Raw genomic sequence first — 21690 nt, forward strand, 5'->3', positions numbered from 1 at the left:
GGCAATAGCTCCCCATGTATATAGATAAAAGAGGGAAACCTCATAGTATAATATGTTAAAATAGCATTTATTAACACAACATAAGTTACACTTACGAGAATGAAGATATAAATCAGTGTTGTCTAAACACTTGTTATTAAACACAGCGGCAGTCAGCACCAGCCTGCTCGTGCAGGATGACGTCACAAATATGGCAGAAGAAGACGCTTCTTCTGAGGTTGTCCCTGGTTCAGAAGTGGCCTGACACAAGGAATGCAATAGCTGTAGCCTATGTCCTGGATACGTCAGCGTGTGGTGGCTCTTGAAGCCGTGACACCAGCCATAGTTCACTCCTTGTGAATCTCCTCCAAATTCTTAAATAGCCTTTGCTTCACAATTCTTTCAAGGCTGCGGTTATCCCTGTTGCTTGTGCACTTTTATACCACATTTTTTCCTTCCACTCAATTGCATTAATATGCATGGAAACAGCACTCTGTGAACAGCCAGCTTCTTAAGCAATGACCTTTTGTGACTTAACCTTCTTATGGAGGGTATCAATGACTGTCTTCTGAATAACGGTTAAGCCAGCGGTCTTTCCCATGATTGTGTAACCTACTGAACCAGACTGAGAGACCATTTAAAGACTCAGGAAACCTTTATAGGTGTTTTAAGTTAATTAGCTGGTTAGAGTGTAACACCATGACTCTACAATATTGTACTTTTTCACAATATTCTAAGTTTCTGAGATACTGAATTTTGAGTTTTCACTAGCTGCTGTAAGCCATAATCATCAAAATTGAACGAAGGAAATGCTTGAAATATATCACTCTGTGTGTAATGAATCTATATAATATATGAGTTTCACTTTTTGAATTAAATTACTGAAATAATTAACTTTTTGATGATATTTTAACTTTTTTTTTTAGATGCACTTGTATATGGGAACCTTCCATATATACAGTAACTGTAAACTGTGGGAAACACTGAAACAAAATGTAATCAAATGTAATGTTTTATTTCTTTGCACGTCTGCATAAATCTGTTTAAAAAAAATCATTGTTATTTAACCACTTCCCTCAAACCGACGTACCTGTACATCGCCTTGAAGAAGTGGTTGTACCGGGGTGATGCCTACAGCTGTAGGCATCACCCCGGTACCATTTTTTAGAGCTGGCGGTCGGCTTTCAGGCGTTCATAATTGATGCTAAGCAGCCGCTGTTATCCCAAAAAGCAGGAGGGGGCAACCCCCCCCCACCCGCCACCTTCCGCGGCTTTGCCCAGGGGGACCAGAGCAATCAGCCGACACATCCACTGGCTGGTAGGAGTCCCAAGCAAAGCCGGATTCGGCTTTGATCGGGTCTCTGATCATGTAACTCGGAAGTGACGTCACAACATCACTTCCGTTTTTCTGGGCTGCCAATGGTGCCGATTTGAAAAAAACTCAGTATTCAAAAATGCAGATTTCAGCGCTTGAATACTTTGAAGTGCAGTGGAGGGGTCCTGGGGTCCCTCCATAAAGAGGACCCCAGATCCCTCCATAAAGAGTACCTGTCACTGCCTATTACTGTCACAACGTGTGTTTACATTCTTTGTGACAGCAAAAAAAGTGATCAGATTTTAAAAAAAAAAAAGTGTTAAAAAAATAAAAAGAAAATAAAAATAAGATAAAAATAAATAAAGTGCCCCCGTCCCTGTGAGCTGGCGCTCGAAATAAAACGCATACGTAAGTCGCGCTCGCAAATGTAAATGGTGTTCAAATCACACATGTGAGGTTTCGCCGCTATCGTCAGAGCAAGAGCAATAATTCTAGCAAATGAGTTTCTCTGTAACTCTTAAAACATTTTAAAGCATCGCCTTTGGAGATTTTTTGGTACTGTTGTTTGTCTCCATTCCACGAGAGTGTGCACAGTGTAAACTGTAACATGTTATTTATCTATTTACTCAGCATGACATCATCTTTCACAATATGCAAAAAAATTGTGCTAACTTTACTGTTTAGATTTGTTTTACCGGTACTTCAGTGAAGTGTATTTTTTTTTTTAAAAATTGAGTTTGAAAGACTGCTGCACAAAAATTGCATGAATTGCGCAATGACCACCATTGTATTCTCCAGAGTCTTTGCTAAAAATATATATATATAATTTTTGGGGGTTATAAGTCATTTTCTAGAAAAAAAATACTGATTTTATCTTGTAAACAAAATGTGTCAGAAAAAGGCTTGGTCCTCAAGTGGTTAAAGCTTAATTCTGCTGGCCATTTGTGCATTTAAACTGAATTTCTATGTCTAGTTCAATTTTAGAAAAAAAAAATTAGCAACCCTTTTTTTTGTGAAAAAAAAAACCCCAAAAAACAAACTTGAGGCCTTTATTATAAAAACAACAAACTGAATCAAATTGCAAATCCAAAAAAACATTTTTGTTTTTCGGATTATCTGGATAAATTCACAGTTATGCCATGTACCAAAGGTCTATAGGCTGACAAACAAGGTGAAAATTAAGAGTGGAATTTTTAGAAACGCCAATGAATTTGTAATGAAGGTTATAAATCAGGTCCTAGCAGATCAGATAAACTACTGGTCCCAGATGAATTGACTATGCTGTACACTATGTTGAATATAGAGTTACAATGTAATTCTCTTTTTCATACAATGTGTGTATATATATATCTATATATCTATATAGATATATATATACACAATCTGTCTGTCTGTCTATCTATCTATCTATCTATCTATCTATCTATCTATCTATCTATCTATCTATCTATCTATCTATCTATCTATCTATCTATCTATCTATCTATCTATCTATCTATCTATCTCTCTCTCTCTCTCTCTCTCTCTCTCTCTCTCTCTCTCTCTCTCTCTCTATATATATATATATATATATATATATATATATATATAGACTATTTTTCCTCACCGAGATAATTGTTCCATATTTCCATAATTCCATAATTGTTTCTTTAAAATATTGTTATGGGACAAGACCATGTGGGCACCTTTGCTGTTATCTAACTAAATCACTTTCAGTGAACACACTATACTCCTTTGACTCACAGTCTCAATTTTGTTAGCATTAACCTTTCAAAAAGTTAATTTAGGTATTATGTGCATTCGTGTCTGAAGACACCTTATCCAGGGCAAAGCATTAACTAAAGAGTTTAATGACCCTGTTACATATTAATTCAAACTAAAGGCTTTCTAGTTGCAATATACTGGACATCACTTAGTTTAAGTAGTTGGGGTTGTCAAAAGATTACTATTCTTAAAGAGAAAGAAAAAATTATAATATATTCAACAACTCTCAAGAGGATCATGTGATTTACAGCATAAGTAACCTTTATATATTCTGCGACATTTCTTATAGTAATTTAAATACAGAGCTCTGCTAAAAGAATTTGTTGCAACTGATTTTTTGTTTAATTTCATATTTCTCAGTCCATCGTAACACTCTGAAACATGTAACTCCAGTCAACACTTAAGATTGTGCCTTAAAATGTGTACAGAAAACACAATAGACCCACTAAACTATTCATTTAAACATGTTTTTTTTTGGTGCACATGTGATGTACACTTCAAATTCACCAATTAAACAACATAGCAGGGTTGATTTACTAAACCTGGAGAGTGTAAAATCTTGTGCAGCTCTGCAAAGAAAATCAGCTTACAGTTTTTTGGAAAGACTTAGGGCTCTTTCACACACTGTGTCCGTCAAACAGACTCCGCTTTTCTCAGCGGGGGATCGATCTGCCGATCCCCAGCTGAGCAGAAGGATGACAGCTGTGTCTCCGCGCTGTGTGCGGAGACACAGCTGTCAGTTCCCCATGCATCTCTATGGGGGAAATCGGATGGGAACGGACCGTCGGTCCATTCTCATCCGATCCCATCCGATCGGAAAAATAGGGTTTCCATCGGTCCAAATTTGATGAATTGGATCGGGTCGATGTCAGCGGACATGTCTCCGCTGACATCCGATGCCCCATAGGAATGCATGGGGGAACCGTTCAGATCTGCCAAAAAAACGAACAGGCGTGTGTGAAAGGGGCCTTAATTGAACAAGCTGAAGTTAGAAGCGGATTGGCTACAACGCACAGCTGCACCAGATTTTGCACTCTCCAGCTTCAGTAAATCAACCCCAGTGTGTCTATGTTAATGAGGATTTGCAAAGAATGCACCACAAACTATGAAATTATAAATTACAATTTTTGCTGGAATGTTGAAATTTGTGCACCCTAAAACCACTTCAGCTCCGGTAGGTTTATGCCCCTTTATGACCAGGCCATTTTTTGTGATACGGCACTGCCTTCATTTAACTGAAAATTGTGCGGTTGTGTGATGCTGTGTTCAAATTAAATTGATGGGTTTTTTTCCCCACAAATAGAGCTTTCCTTTGGTGGTATTTGATCACCTCTGCATTTTTTTTTTTTTTTTTTGCGTTATAAGCAAAAAAGACTTACAATCTTGAAAAAAATATATATGTTTTTTACTTTCTGCTATAAAATACACCCAAAAAACAAAAAATGCAAAAAAATCTAATTTGCTCATCAGTTTAGGCCAATATGTATTCTGCTACATGTTTTTTTTTAAAAAAAAAAACAAAAACAATACGTGTATATTAATTAGTTTGAACAAAAGTTTTAGTGTCTACAAACTATGGGATATTTTATGGATTTTTTAAAATGTATTTATTTTTACTAGTAACGGGAGTGATCAGCGACTTATAGCGGGACTGCGACATTGTGACGGACAAATTGACACTTTTTTGGGACCAGTGACACCAATTCAGTGATAAGTGCTAAAAAATATGCACTGTTACTGTACGAATGATACCAGCAGGGAAGGGGTTAACAGGGGCGATCAAAGGGTAAATGTGTCCCTTAAGGAGTACTTTATAACTGTGTGAGGGGTGCTTGTACTGTGGAAAGACAGAGATCCATGTTCTTGCTAAGCAGAAACACAGAATCTCTGTCTTCCCTTGTCACAGAATGGCAATCTGCCTTGTTTTCATAGGCAGACCGCTGTTCTGACTCTGTCAGTAATGATCAGCGGGTCCCGGCAGACATCGGGTTCGCCAGATACGCTGATTGGCTCCTGCTGTTTCCAATCACTGCGGGAGCTCTTCGCCAGTGACACATGTGCGCGCTGCAAACCTGGAAGTAGAAGGCGATTTACAAGTACGTAATTTTGCCTGTAGGAGCTGTTGCCCCACAATACATATACTTGGGGCATTCAGCAAGCGGTTAAATAAATATCTGCACTACGATGTGGCACAGATATTAGCCACAGACCTGCACATGGTCTGACCAGGCCCAAGTCTACAGATTGAGCAGATTTATTGTCATAAGCATTTATACAGACAATTACCAGAGGTAAAATATCTGCCTCCTCCATCCCTTTCTTCTCCCTCTCCTTAGTTGAGCAGAGGTGAGGGGGTAGCTGGCAGGTTTCCTCTCATGAATGTCAGGGTGGACACTCAACAGAGGGAGCAGGCAGCAGACAGCTCTGTGCTGCCCTGCTGCCTGTACTGTGGTCACTGCTTCTTGATTTGGCTGTGAAATCCACAAGATACTAAGGCAAACCATAGCTTTAAATTTTCTTTTTTATAATCTTTTCTTCTATAATCTTTTTTTTTTTTTTATAATCTTAAAGTATAAACTCAAGAACTGATAGAACATGAAGCTTTAAAGTGGTATTAAACCCAAAACCAAACATGCAAAATATGATATTTCAGCTTACTAGCCATTAAATGTTTTGGCTACATTTGTTTTCATTTTTGAGGCTAAGTACAAAAAATACCCATTGACCTCGCCAGAAATACAGTGTCCTTGTTACTTTCTATGAATTAAACTGATATGTCAAGCAATGTTCTCTTTCTTTGTGTTTTGTAAACTGTGATTTCTTGTATTCCTGTCCAAGGGTAACAACCAGATTACTTCCTTAATAAATAGATAAAGTGAATTAAGTAAACCTAGCCACCATAGAACAGGAAGTGAGCTATTTGCAGGAAGTGACGCTGTACCTAAACGAATTTGGCGTCCTTTTTTTTCCCACAAACAGAGCTTTCTTTTGGTGGTATTTGATCACCTGTGCGATTTTTTGATCACGCGCTATAAACAAAAAAAGAGCGTCAATTTTGCAAAAATAGCAATATTTTTCACATTTTTTTATGAAATTCCCCCCCAAAAAAATGTAAAAAATCAAAATTTTTTAATATTTTCGGCCAATTTGTTTTATGCTACCTATGTTTGGTAAAAAAAATCGCAAAAAGCGTATTTTGATTGGTTTGCGCAAAAGTTATTACTAATAGTAATAACTTTTGCGCATAGTATACTATTACTTATAAAGTTTACTAACAAAGGGAAAGATTTTTGTCATTTTTGTTGTTTTTTTTTTAACGCGTAATGGCGGCGATCTGCGATTTTTTTTGCTGTACTGCGACATTGCGGCGGACAGATCGGACCCTTGACTGACATTTTTGCCACTTTTGGGGTTACCAGTGACATTTCTACAGTAATCAGTGCTATATATATGCACTGTTACTGTAAAAATACACTGGTAGTGAAGGGGTTAACTTTATTTGGGAGGGAGGGGCTGTGTGTGTCCCTAGGGGCGTGCTTTCTACTGTGATTGGCTGTGGCTTGAGCTGTAAGGACACTGATCAACGGATCTACATAGTAGATCCATGTGATCAGTGTCTTTACAGCGAGGAGAATGACAGGTCGCTTGTTTACACAAGCTGCCTGACATTTTCCCTCTCCCCCGCCGATCGCCGAGTGGCCGGCGGACATCGGGTCCGCTGGTCACGCGCGCGGGGGGGTCCGTGACCACGCGGGAGCGCGCCTCCGGTGGCGCACGCTCGCTCCCTAGACCCTCACAAGCAAGCAACGTAGCCCTACGTTAGTTTGCCTATGAGGAGCTGACCGCCGACGTAGATAGTCGTGCGGCGGTCGGCAAGTGGTTAAGTGGTTAACATCTGACAAGAAGTGGAATAATTTTTCTTTTTTTTTTTTATTTGTTTCATATTGTTAAGATGTACAATAATAATTTACTTAAATGGGAGTTAACAATAACATTAACAGGGTTCAGTTTCAATTCAAAATAATTATATTGCCAGTTTCGGAAGGATGACATGGTTAATGAGATAAGTAATGAGTACAATTAAGTCAGGAGTCAGCATTCAGACAGTGTAGTTAGAGTGTGTGAGCCATTTGCTCCTGTTATACAGTATTGGAACTTGGCATATCTATTATTTTTTTTACTCAAATAGTTGTTTGAATGAGCACTTTAGATTCACATCTATAATGATATCTCCATATCCTGGTGGCCTGGAGGAGTTCCATCTGCAAATGATGTTAATTTTGACTGTATATAGGATATGTACTATGAGTGTGCTCAGATCAGAACATGTTTTGGCTACATTCACATGGAGGATAGCTAGCTTGACAGAGGGGGTGGTCATGTAAGCTGTAAAATCTGATATACAGTAAGGCCTCTACATACGAACCTTTGAGTTGCAAACTTTCATAGTTTCAAACATGTGTTTTCCAAGGTTTTTTTCATTTAACTCAGCAGGCTGAATGAAAAAAAATCACAGATCACCATACCAACACAAGCGATCTCCCCAGCTGTGCTATTGTGTTCTGACAGCAGGACTCCTCTCACCAGAACACTCTGATCAGTGCTCGCAGCCTTTGTCTGCATGCACTGATCTTTTTTGGACTTACGAACAAGTTGGACTTACGAACAAGTTGGACTTACAAACTTGCTCCCGGAACGGAATTCGTTCATTAGCAGGGGACTTGTTGTAGTCTGATTCGATTTCAGTAGGACCTCAAAGATTTTCAGTGCTAGAATATGTGAATTAGGAACCACAGACTCTTAAGCATTTATGAGAATTAGTGGGTGTGTATTTGGAAAGCTTAAATGTATAAAGATTTAGATTTTTATAAAAATCTACTATAGATGTTTATATGATAACTTAATGACTGTTCAGCATTTGTTTTCAGGAAAAGTTTTACCGGTATCTTGGTCCCACTTCAATGTTGTAGAATTTTTAAGGAACTAGAGTTTGACTCTTAGTTTGTTGAAGAAAAACAAGATTCCCTGAATTTTGGGGGTAAAGAAGTTGTAGAATTTGGAGGTGTGCACACCTATCTGGTATGTCAGTGTCAGCTGAAAATGTCAAAAGAAATGGGAAATGTCCCTGCATCTTTGTTGTTCTTGTTGGGTCAGTTTCTATTCTGCATAGAGGTTACTTAATGGTTTTAACTTAGAGGTCAATACTTGAACTGTGGTGAAGCCTAGCTTGGACCCAGAGTTTAATTAAAGGTGGGACTTGTGTAACTCTATAGGTAAATCTAGATACTCTATTGGCATTGTTTGAAGTGTTTTAGAGTTAGACTATATGGCAGGTAACATTAGGATGGCTTGGATCGAGGGATATTGTCTAGTGATCTGTGCATTGCCCAATAAATGAGCCAATGGTGAAGCTTAAAGGTTTCTAGTTGGCAATACTTGGTTTTCTTTTAAAAAACAGATTTTGTCCAGAATATCTCTACACCAAAATTGTGCTTGGTCTGGAAGTGTGGCTAAGGAATAGTAGTAGAGATTGGGCAGAGCGAGCCTTACCTTCCATTTATGTTAGAATAGGAAATCGGCTGGGCTTCCTGGGCAAGCTGCTGGGCACAGTCGCCGTGCTAAAAGCAGCAGAGTACCTGCTCCGTGCGCTGTGTGCAGTCATGGCCTGGGAGTCAGGGGGAGCCAGCCATGCCGAGCTGTTCGGCAACCTGCGCAAAAACGGGATCATCAAGTCAGACAAAGTATTTGAAGTATTGCTAGGAACTGACCGAAGGCATTACGCAAAGTGCAATCCATATATGTTCTCTCCACAATCAATAGGTTATCAAGCAACAATAAGTGCTCCGCACATGCATGCATATGCATTAGAACTCCTCCATGACCAGTTACATGAAGGTGCCAAAGCTCTAGATGTATGATCTGGAAGTGGAATTCTAACTGCCTGCTTTGCAAGAATGGTTGGACCCAAGGGACAAGTAGTGGGAATCGACCATATCAAGGAATTAGTAGATGATTCTGTAAATAATGTGAAAAAAAGATGACCCAGCATTACTATCTTCAGGACGAATTGTTATTATGACGAATAAAATTATTAGTTGGCAATGGGCAAATGGGCCATCCTGAAGAGGCACCTTACGACACTATTCACGTTGGGGCAGCAGCACCTGTTGTACCACAGGCTCTTATAAATCAGCTTAAACCTGGAGGAAGGCTAATACTGCCTGTTGGACCAGCTGCAGGAAACCAGATGTTGGAGCAGTATGATAAGTTAGAAGATGGAAGTGTCAAAATGAAACCTCTGATGGGGGTGATCTATGTGCCTTTAACAGACAAAGAAAAGCAATGGTCAAGGGATGAAATGTAATGGCTTCATCACTCCAATCCAAACATAGTATTATGGAGAGGTGCTTCTACTGCACTCTCAAAGGCTTTTTTTTTTCTCCAGACTCTTTATCGGTGCAGCTTGTTTTGGATTTTGTTACCCTGTTAAAAATGGCATGGAGGGTTTTTTTCCCCTTTTTTGGCTTTTAAGAAAAATGTAAACTGTGCAAATTTAATTTGAGATATTTCATTTCAGTTTTTTTTCCCTCATTTTATGCATTTAAAATGCCAGTGTGTTCGACCCAGTGCAAATGCACCACATTGTGAGCTATTTAAAATTGCACATATAATGTTTAAAAACCAGAAACATTAAAACTGCAACATTCAGCATCAATGTTAACTGAATTAATCACAAAATGACACTAGAGTACATGCACAATTTCACATTTCTGCTAAATGCTGCTAAACATTTAGAACCGAGCTTCCTTCTCAGAGTTTTTTTTTTTTTCTTTTTAATGTGGTGTACTAGAGTAGCATGTGGATGCAGTAAGCGGCTTCACCTACCTACCAAGATGTGTGTTTCTTGATGCACCACAGGTGCTTGAGCACCGTGGACTGGTATCTTCAGTTCGAGAGCTGTAGACACCTTAAACATTTCTTTTCAGCCTGAACACACAAATAGTTTTCATCATTTGCAGATAAAGAAATAATTGGCAGCCTCGGTTACATCCAAGCTTTTTTTTTCCTGTTGATGCAGTTTATAGTTCACTGCTGTGTACAACACGTGCTGTGCAAGCTATGTTCTTGCAGTTGAACAGTTTACGCAGTTACGCTTTGTCAAATAAAGTACAAAACAATGAAAAAAAAAAAGAACAGAAAATAAACTGGGGTAAACTGAGGATTTATGATGGACAAAATAGAGGACTTGGGTATTGGTCCAAAGATGGTCCAATGGATAAAAGCGTTATATAATCATCCCATAGGGTCGGTGAAGGTTAATGGGAGTTTTTCACCCCCTTTCAAAATGTTTAAGGGTAAAAGACAGGGATAGAAACCATACGGAATAATGTGGACTTAAGATCAGAGATGAGAAACATAAAGTAGCAGCATATGCCGATAATGTTTTGTTCTATATATCCAACCCTAGAATAACCCTCCCTAATTTAATAAAAGAGCTAAAACAATATGGGGAACTTTCAAATTTAAAGATCAACCTGGTAACAATTGAAATTCTAAATATATGTCTGGACAAAAAAGAAGAACTAGCTTTGGGAGTTTCCATTTACCTGGGGGAATACAGCATTAAAATATCTTTGGATTAAATTAACATCTTCTCTAAGAAATTTATACCAAGCAAATTTTATTCCATTGCTCAATGAGATAAAATCATAAATTAAAAAAATATCAATATGACCAACTCTCATGGGTTGGTCTGATAAACATGATTAAAATGGTAATACTACCTAAATTTATGTATAAATTCCAAATATTACCAATAGCCTTACCACAGACATATTTTAGAACATTAAAAACAATGATCTTAAAGTTTATATGGAAGAGCAAGAGGTCAAGAGTACAATTTTCAGTACTTTGTAAAGATAAAGCACAGGCAGAATTAGAAGCACCAGACATTAAAAGATAGTACACGGCGGTTATATTAGTATGGATGATAGAATGGACTAAAATATAATCCGATAAAAGATGGGTGAGGATTGAAAACACATTGAGCAGAGCACATTTAGGTGAGAATATTTGAGTTCCACAAAAATATAGAAAGTTAGATGAGAATACACATGAGTTGACTAGAAATGTTTTAAAGGTATGGGATAAAATTCAAATATTAGCAAAATAGGAATACAACTCACCACTAATATCACTAGAGGGTACAAACTTTTTTTTTTTTTACCCGGAAACAGGGCACAATTTGGTGAATGAATTAAAAACACACATTTAAAAGATATTATAAAAAAAAGGGGAAGATATGCCCATACCAGGAATTAAAGGTGAAGGGGGAAATGATGGTATTGAATAAATGGAGGTGTTTGCAGCTTAAGCATTAAGTGAAAAAAACTACTACAGCCTATTAGACCTGAGGTAGATTTAAATCCAGTGGAAAAGCTATGCCAGATATACAAAATATTTAAGAGGCTGGCGGGGCCAAAAATACCTCCCTTCATTGGAATTTGAGAGAAGTAATTGGGAATTTCCTTAAAAGAGCAACAATTGAGTAAAGTACTGAGAGTTGTACATGGTTTTGCAGTAGATATAAACACAATTGAAATGAATTACAAATGTTTAGCAAGATGGTATATAACACCCGTAAGAGCACAAAAATACTAACCATAGAAATCTCCATTGTGCGGCAAGGGTTGTAACATGAGGGGCACAATGACCAACATTAGGGAATACTGGCAGAAGGTACAACAATATATAAGAGAGATTACAGGTATGGATATCATTGATGACCCATGGGAGTGCCTTATCTATAGTACTAATAGAGTAAAAAAACAATATAAAAGTACAATATTACCACACTTAATAAATACAGCAAAGGGGGGCAATACAAAAAAATGGTTAGTCCTGGAAAGCCCATCAATAAGGAATTGGTTAAAAAGAATTTAATTCACACATAAAATGGAGTACTTAGGCAGCAGAGAAGAATACCATATAGAGAGTTTCTCAAGCATCTGGGAAGTACAACTAGGAAGTATGCAGAGCTATGAGTGGAATAAGTAAAGGGAGAGAGATGAGAGGTGGAGAGTCGGGAAGAAGAAGAGGTGGCACATTAAGGGAATCAGAAGGGTGTATGCATAGGGGAGAGGGGGAAGGAGGGGGAGGGACTAAAGGGGATATTGGTAGAATGTTTATTGGAAATATGTGATTTTGTATGCACACATTTTATATTGAATTCAAATAAAATTTATATATAAAAAAAATATAGAAAATTAACATCTAGGTCTTTTTTTTCCCTAATCATATAGAGTCGATAAATAAAGGGCATAACTTACTGAAGTAGGAGGGTGGAATGACCATGGGTACTGTTCTAAATAGATATAATTATTTGGGGAGTACCATAATTTTAAAGTAAGCTATTCAACCTGTGATTAATAATTCAAATTTAGAGGGACTTTTTAATCCCCATGGAACATCTATTCATTTTTTATATTTTGGATCAAACAACTTACTAGTTTTGTTTGGGACTTGGATACCCAAAGATTTGATTGAAGGAGATGCCCATATATATGAAAATCTTAATTGGATGGATGCCTTAAGAGAGACAGGCATATTAAGACCAATAATCTATAAGTTAATTACAATCACTTTGTAGTACGAAACTGCTCTGAAGGATGTAAGGATGTGCTGAATTGTGATCAGCGAGTCAGTTAGGATCAGGACTTTGTTGTTTACAAAGATACTTATTTTATTTAATGTGTTACCTATTAAGAAGCCCTGTATCATGGGAGTTCTTCTTACTGGGTGGGCTGGAGGTTCCTTCAGTAAAGCAAAGATGATTAGAGACAAAGGGTGCCTTTATCTGGTTCTGTCATGTATTAAGAAGTCTGCAGACAGCACCCCAAATGTGAGCACTTTGACTGATGGGTTCCTATATAATGACATGATGGCTGTAAGGATTGGTCCTCCAAAGCTTCTTAGGTACGGAACCTCCAGTGTTTCCCGGTCAAAGGCATTCTTCGTATCCAGGGCAAGTAGCAAAGATCACATTTTGTAGATTAGTGTCTCCCCAATTACATTTAACCACTTCTGGACCAAAAGATTTTACCCCCTATTGACCAGGCCATTTTTGCGCTATGGCACTGCGTTGCTTTAACTGACAATTGCACGCTGTACCCAAATAAAATTGATATCCTTTCTTTCCCACAAATAGAGATTTCTTTTGGTGGTATATAATCACCTCTGCAATTTGTATTTATTTGCACTATAAAAAAAAAAAAAAAGCCACAATTCTGAAAAAAAAAAAACAATATTTTTTACTTTCTGCTATAAAACATTACCAATAAAAAAATGTAAAAATCATTTTTTTTTCATCATTTTAGGTCAATATGTATTCTGCTACATATTTTTGGTAAAAAAAAGTGTATATTGATTGGCTTGCGCAAAAGTTATCGCATCTACAAACTAGGGGAAAGATTTATGTCATCTTTATTTTTTTTTTTACCAATAATGGAGGCGAACAGTGATTTTTAGCAGGACTGCGACATTAAAGTGGACAGATCAGACACCTAACTGACATTTTTGACACTTTTGGGGGGGACCAGTGACCTTACTAGAGTAATCATTGCTAAAAAATATCTCTGTTACTGTACTAATGACACTGGCAGGGAAGGGGTTAAGAGCAGGGGCGATCAAAGGGTTAAATGTGTCCCTTGGGGGTGCTTTCTAACTCAGTGGGGGATGGGCTTGCTGGATGAACACATAGACCTGTGTTCCTAAATAGGAGGAACACAGGATTACTGACAGAACAGCGGTTTGCTGTGTTTACATTGGCAGACCGCCATTCTGTCTCCACGGGGAGCGATCGTGGGTGCCTTGTGGACATTGCGGCCGCTGGACTCACTTATTGACCCCCCCTGTGGCCAATCGGTGCATGCGTGCACTCACTACCTGTCCCCTAAACAATGTACAGGTATGTCGTTTCGCAGGACAGAGCCGACCTGCTGAAGTGTAAGTATGGCAGCTGGTCGGCAAGTGGTTAATACTGCCATCGGGAGCCTGGTGACCTTTTAAAAACCAACCTTGTCAGGATTAACCACGGGGACAAATATGTGCACAGGTCTTCAGGGCAATGCATTTGCATAAAATTTAACTTTTGTATTTAAAAGGGACTTTTTTTCTGGTTTTGGTATAGTTACAAGCATATAGCTATTTTAATATTAGCACAGTGGGCTTTAAACTACTTTGTTAGCTAGCCACCTGCCTTATTGCTGTGTGCATATGAGTTTTCTTTTAGAGGTTTAAGGTTTTTTTTTGTGTTAATGCAACAATACTTTTAAGGGCCTGTGTGTTTTTAAGGAGTTCAACTGTTATCTGAAACGTGTGTTGTTTCTTTCAGTTTTATATTCTGCATTAATCAAACAAAATTGCTGGATACATGTTTTCTTAGCTTGGTCACCAATTTTCATGAAAGCTTTTTGGGCATGCAACAGCATGTAGTGGTCACTGTCAGTGTCTTCAGAATCAAGTGAAAATGTGTGTTACACCTCTACAATCTGTCATGCATAATATGGAAATGCCATAAGGTAAGTATTGTCTCCATAAAGGAGTCAGATCATGATTATCTAGTTCTGTGACACTGGTCATTACAGGTGCATGGTCTAATCAGGAGATTGGTACATTGCTGGAGAAACTATTTTTCAGAAAGTATCATGTTGATTCTAGAATAGGTACAGTATAGCAGGAAACCAAAAGAAAAGTCATGTTCTGTGCCATACTGGCATCTGCATATGTTAAACAGGTCAGAGGTATGAAAAAGAATATTTAGTGAATTGGTATTTTTTGCTGTTGGTTACTGTGAAGTCTAATAGTGAGTCTCCAGCTGCATTAAAGTAGGAAGGACATTGGGTGAAAATACATTTAGTAATGTGTACAACATATTGATTTTACAAATCAAATTTAATATCATCCACGAATATCTTATATACTGATAATGTGCTAAAAAGCAAAAGTAGATTAGCTCTTACAATCCCAGATTTCTACTTAGCAGTGTTCGCTTTTAAAATAAGGGTGAATTGCTTAAAGCGGAGTTCCGGCCACAAAATCATGCCTTTAGATTTTATGGCATCCACTTCCTTATCCTTACCTGAGTAAGAATTGGATATTCCCGGCTTTTTTTTTTTTTTTTTTACTTACCTTATTACAGAGGATAAAATACTCACCTTTACATCCACTTCCTCCTTCCTCGGCCGCGGCCCGCGCCGTCACTTCCTGTCCCGCAATGCATCCTGGGAGCTCTTACTTGTCGCTCCCAGGATGCAATGGGCAATGACGTAGGCGGCCAGCCGCTCCTCTCATCGCGTTATTTCCAAACAGGAAATAACGCGATGATAGGCATCCCTATACTATGCTGATCGCATAGTACTGGGCATGCGCGAGATTTCGCACTGCATTCACCGGCCCCTCTCCTTCTCGAATCAGGAAGCAGGGCATTCATTAACACAGCGGCTTCAGGGGAACCTGGACAAAGATGGCGGTGCTCAGAAGACTTTTTATAAAGTAAGATTTTCTAATTGCCAATTGATTATTATACTGCAAAAAACAGGATTAGTTGATGTAAGAAGGGGGGGGTGACAGTTTGGGAGGTATTGATAAAAAAAAACGATTCTGTGGCCGGAACTCCGCTTTAAAGTGCAGTTTTAGGGACTTGTTTCAGGCGCATAGTGTCTCATGCATGAAAATAATGTCTCCTATCAGAGAAGTATATTCCTTTAATAATACTGTGCATTAAAAAACTGGCTCATGAGTTCTCTAATGATCAAAGAGACCAGCTTGGTTAAGATTTAACAAGGATTCTTGGGACAGCATAAATTTAAGAAAGAAAGCATATTCAGTATTAGTACCTAATTTTCCTGTTTTTGGCGTTTGTATGCTGAGAGAGCCTTGGATAGATACAATTCCCAAAGTGTTGTCACAAAACCGTTGTCGCATTGGATAAAAAAAAAAAAAGGAGACAAGGACAAAAACACATACAATGAAACTACAAGGCAAAAAACTGGTTGAATCATTAAAATGTGTGGTGTTAGTAGAAGATTGACTCCATTAGGTGTTCCTGTTTCAATATTGCTGTTTAAGACCTTCATAGTCTAAAGAGATCAGAAAGGTCTAGTCGGGTTAAATGTGGTTGGAGTTTAAATGGGCTTACTTTGTCATGTGAGCGAACATCAAATCACAAGACACATCCTTATTTTAGTAGCTTGACACCTGCTTCAGGTAACTGTATGATGATGGATTTGTCCTGTCTAGAGACTAGTAAATGTGTTAGCTGCCCCCATTTGTAGAGTATTTTGTGGATTCTAAGGACTTATCAGTATCAGGAAGCTTGACAGCTTGACACCTGCTTCAGGTAACTGTATGTTGATGGATTTGCCCTGTCTAGAGACTAATAAATTTGTTAGCTGCCCCATTTGTAGAGTATTTTGTGGTTTCATGATGATGGATTTGCCCTGTCTAGAGACTAGTTAATTTGTTAGCTGCCCCCATTTGTAGAGTATTTTGTGGTTTCTAAGGACTTTGGTCAGTGTCAGGAAGCTTGACACCTGCTTCAGGTAACTGTATGATGATGGATTTGCCCTGTCTAGAGACTAGTAAATTTGTTAGCTGCCCCCATTTGTAGAGTATTTTGCGGTTTCATGATGATGGATTTTGCCCCATCTAGAGACTAGTAAATTTGTTAGCTGCCGTCATTTGTATAGTATTTTGTGGTTTCTAAGGACTTTGGTCAGTGTCAGGAACCTCCTACTGCTTTGTATCATCTCTGGTGATATATTAGTGATTAGGGTCTTACAGTACCTGCAGATTTTGCTGAAGAGAGTGGATTTCTCCTGATTGCCCCAATTGCTTTATCCTATATGTAAAAAAAATGTATTCTTGCAAGGACATCATATGGGATTTCCTCAGGTAGAAAATCTGGTTTTGCGATGCAGTGCACTCTGTCAATCATTAACCACGTGGTCATATTAGGGCAATAACATTAGATAACTGGTATTAACTACTAGTTAAAAAAAAACGAAATAATAAAAATTAATTTAATTCTTATTTATTTCTTTATCTAGTTGGTAATTAATTTTAAATGTGGCCAAACACCAAACTACTGGATAATTTTGGCTGTTATTTTTATCTTATATTTTATATTATAATTCAGATTTATTATTATTTTTTTTGCTTAATATGGCCATCCATTGTAATGTAGTTAATATGTGGCTTGACCTTTAATTTTACGGTAGTTAATTATACACTGTTTTTATTTAATTAGGGTCACTAAGTCATACCCGGCTATTTAATATCATGTCTGCCAAACCATTTCCTTTAGCATAATCATGGCTGAGGACTCATTTCCTAGTCTTTGATGCTTGTATGACTAAGGCTATTAAACTTTACTCAGCCCTTTACAATCATGACCCATAAGCCACTTAATGTTCACTATAATCATGGCCGCCGACCAACTTCCTGTTATTTGGCAAGATGTCTGACAAACAACTTTTGGTGACGGCGTAATTGCAAATTATGGGCACCTGCAGCTGGGGACACTTATTTCTTTATATACAGGAGAGATGCCAAAACCAAATTGGCCCCCTTGATAATGTCCTAATGGACAAAACGCGTTGGGGGGGACATTTGCTACTGACACCTCATGCCTGAGCAATTTCGGGTCACCAGCAGCTATCCATGTAAGTTTTAACTAGTGTTTTATGCTGTTTTTATCTGGATAATACTCAAAATAAACTTACTACACTATGGAAAATCTATCTTGGCTCCTGGTGAGCTTTATTTATCCTTAGTGAGAGTTTGCCTCAAGGTACCAGTGGAGATGTAATGCTGCCACGCTTCCAGAGGGATTTCCATATATGTCAAAAGGCGCACATGCTGCTGTCACAGCAGCCATTATTTTTGGTGAGTCTGCACTTTACCTGAAGGTGGTGAGCAACTATCTGAACACGTTTTATATAATGAACCTTTACTCACTGGAGTGACTACACTAGACTTTAATTTTTTTTATTTTTTATGTTCACGCATCTACTTTGGACTTTATGGGAAACTATTTGTTGTTTAAATCTATGACTACTGTGATTTAATTGTCACATATATTTCTTGGCTCTGCATTTGATATACCAGTTTGATTAAGGTCCGCTATACTGCCTTTAATGCCAGCTGCCTCAAATGTTTAATTTTTCAAGCACAGTGCAGATTCTGTCACTTATTTAACATGTATTCATTAAAATGATTATATTGCTTCCAAAATATCAGTAGTTGGTTGCAAATTAATATTTACTCCTTTTCTGGAGTTTCTGTTTTAAAATAAATCTCTAAACATTACTTTATCTGTCTAGTAGGGGTTAAATTAACTCAGTTTATTGTAACGAAGTAAGCAATGAAATGTACCCGCAGTTTATCATTCTTACATAAAGGCAGCAAAGTCCTTCTGAACATGTGACTGTACCTAGGCACATCATGTTCTTCTATCCTTACAATAGCCTATGAGCAGTTTGACATGTACATCCCATTCCTCCTGATCATTTTTGGATTGCTGTACATTGAGGACCACAACAGAGGACAGGGTCTAGGAACAGGAATTGTGCAATGAATGATAATGTGGGTCTAGAAAAAGAAACAGCTGCAAAATGCTTCTGTAGGTGCCATATCTTTCACAACTGATTTATCTTTCTGAAGGATAATATCAGGAAAAGGATAGTATCACACATATCTAGGTTAATTTTAATGTACTGTCATTTTAGTATGGTAATACATTTCCAATAGCTACATAAGCTAAAATAACATAATTAGGATGTAGATAACAACAACTGGAGATTAAATGGCAAGATCCCTGCGCTGTCTGTGTTCAATCAATGCTTTTTGCCACCAACAATTTGGCAACAATAGAACAACCAATGGTAAGTGTTATGCAAAAAAAAAAATGTTTCACCATAACAAATAAATAAAAATAACATATAACATATAAATCAAATAAATAAAAACTCATAAGTCCATAAAGTGCTGTGAATCTTCTGTGACATAATTGTTTCTTTGTAGGTGTAATTCCTTGGCTTTTCCTCACATCCCCATTGGTAAATCGTTATTATAGGAGGAGGATAGGAGATTCATAGCATAATACCATTTTAAATTTAAAACATTTTATTTAAGGTAAAAAATTACACTAACATTGCACATTCTTGGTAAAAGCATGTAAAACAGCTGTGCTCTCCGTGGTTTGGGTTTAAAATCCTAGAAATTACGTCACCGTAAGTCTCCATCACCTAATGAATTTCGCTCCACCCAGTAAGCTTCATCAGGGGTCTTACCATTTAATTTACGAAGGAATTCACACCTTTTCACCTAGCAGCATTTTAATTAACAATCACTATATTACCACATCTTAGCGTGGGGGCATTCACATTATTTAAAGAGGTAGTATACTCATTCATAGTACTTTACATATTTAAAATCGTATGTGTGCATATAATATTTTTACCTTTCTCCTTTGCCACTCACTTTTTCCGTTGCTGAGATATTTTGCTTGTAATTTCTAATGACGTCACCCGCGCATGCTCCGTTCATCCAGATTTTCTGGCAAGTTATTGCTGCTGCCGGAATAATGATGGGTCTCACACCGGGGCTGCGTCATTTCCTTTACTAGACGTCAGCCCCATGCTCTCGCGAGACTCTGTCCGTCCCCATTCAGGCATTCCTCCACTACCCCATGTGACTTACAACGTCACAGGGGAGTGATAGTGGAGAGAGCCAAAGATGCGAGGAGAAACTGCGGCTAGTGCGCATGCGCCGGATTTCTTAACAGACCGAACACTGAGGGCGGAAAAACATCACAGAGAAGAACAGGGAAACAACAGTAAGGATGGTGGCGCTATACATGAACAAAAAAAGCTGCAGAACGGGATCAATAAGAGATGTAAGGATGATTTTTTATCATATGCTTTACAGGCTATGTGATTAACAATGAATTATTACAGGCTTTAAATTGAAATTGAGAAAAAAAGGTCTGAGTATACTACCGCTTTAACAACTGGAGATTGTTCTCTTATATAAACAATCAAAAATTAGAGTTTTTTCATAGGGTTATACAGATTTTCATAAAGCTTTAATAAGCAGTAGAACTTTATTATTAAAAAATATTTTTACATTATTGTTTGTTTAGTTGTCATGCCTTATCTTACAGTTTTTTTTTCAGCAGTGGCAACAACAGCAGCAAAGAGGTGCCATCATTTATTTTCAAAATAATAATTACTGCAGATGCACAGAAACCATTATTGCAGTCCCAGCACTAGGATAGGATAGGATATTACAGTTTAGTGTTATCAAAATCACACAGGATTACACACTAAAGAGCCAGCTAGCCTGCTACTTAGATTTTAGGGAGGTACCTAGAGTAATGAGAGTTTATGAAAACAAGGGGAGACTGTGCAATTTGCATGCAGATAGTTACCCACCTATTGGGAATCAAATTATAATCAAGGAATAGAGTCATGCAGGGCAAAGGTCCTTTCCACTTGGCCACCCTTCTGCCATAATGTATTTATAGTTTGGATAACTGCAATATACCAAGTACCTTCAGTTTTTTTAAAACACATATTTTTGAATACATTTAAATATTTACATCCTTTAAACAATTTAAACTCTGGAAATGTGTTGATTTGAAGCACAGTTTTGCATGTAACTACTAAAAAAAAAAAAAAAAAAAAAAAGGAATAGCAAATGTATGTAATTGAACAATAAATAGAAAAAAGTGCATCTATCTATCTGAAGCTAGCTATCTGAAGCAAATTGGTTGTTGGTCTTTTGCTAGTCATGAGCTACCATATGTTGCTTGAGCCTTTCATTCCTAATCTAGCCTTGTCTATTGGAATTTAAGTGATCGCTCTCTTGTGTCCGTTATCAGTGAGCCAAAGGGTTTACTGCTCTAAAGAGCATTGCCTGGCAGTAGCTGATTTCCTTCATATCCCCTGCTTCATATGTTCTGCTGATTACAGTCACTGTTGAATCTCTCAGTTCATTTCGAGATCCCCGATAATCCTCAGGTTGATTGCCTCTGTATCAGTGCCCTTGACTGCTTTTTATGATCTGTCTGTACCTTGTGTGGCTTCAGTGTTCTAGTTCACTTATCCCATCTGACCTTTGTATATCCTTGAATTTATGTACCAGCTTCTTGGTGTTGCAGTCTTATCATTCTTCCTATGTAATAAAGGTACACTATCTCCTCTGCACACTTACCTTTCAATCACTTATTTGAAATGTATTTCTTCATAATTATGGCAGTAGCAGCATTACAAACTGCTAAGTATGTACTGAAACAGTTGAAAGTCCACAAAAATATGTATTACTAAGGAAGCAAAACAATTGTTTTTTTTTTTCACATTGTGTAAACTAGGAAGGGTGTTAAAATAGGGTGTAATACTTGAAAATATAATAGGTAAAAAGCATGTTATACTTTTCAAATGCAATACCATTCTGCTGATCTTCAGAGCTTATTCTCTGCACCCCCAGGATATATCATGATCCATCAAAGTTACCATTTTGAAAAAAAACATGTAACGAGTAGGGGAGGCTGTGTGAAACATTTAGTTTGT

At 37.7% G+C, this 21690-nt stretch overlaps 1 protein-coding gene and 1 pseudogene across 2 annotated transcripts in view; both read left to right on the forward strand.

Annotated features, from left to right (window-relative positions):
- The window catches only part of SNTG1 (syntrophin gamma 1), a 914265-nt gene that overhangs the window by 292154 nt on the left and 600421 nt on the right, over positions 1-21690 (forward strand). The gene's annotated exons all lie outside the window — the stretch shown is intronic.
- LOC309556682 (protein-L-isoaspartate(D-aspartate) O-methyltransferase-like) lies at positions 8643-9610 on the forward strand (annotated as a pseudogene). The gene has a single exon. The product of its transcript is annotated as a protein-L-isoaspartate(D-aspartate) O-methyltransferase-like (transcript).

Source organism: Pelophylax lessonae (assembly GCF_965119305.1).
Source record: "Pelophylax lessonae genome assembly, chromosome: 5".
Lineage (NCBI taxonomy): Eukaryota > Metazoa > Chordata > Amphibia > Anura > Ranidae > Pelophylax > Pelophylax lessonae.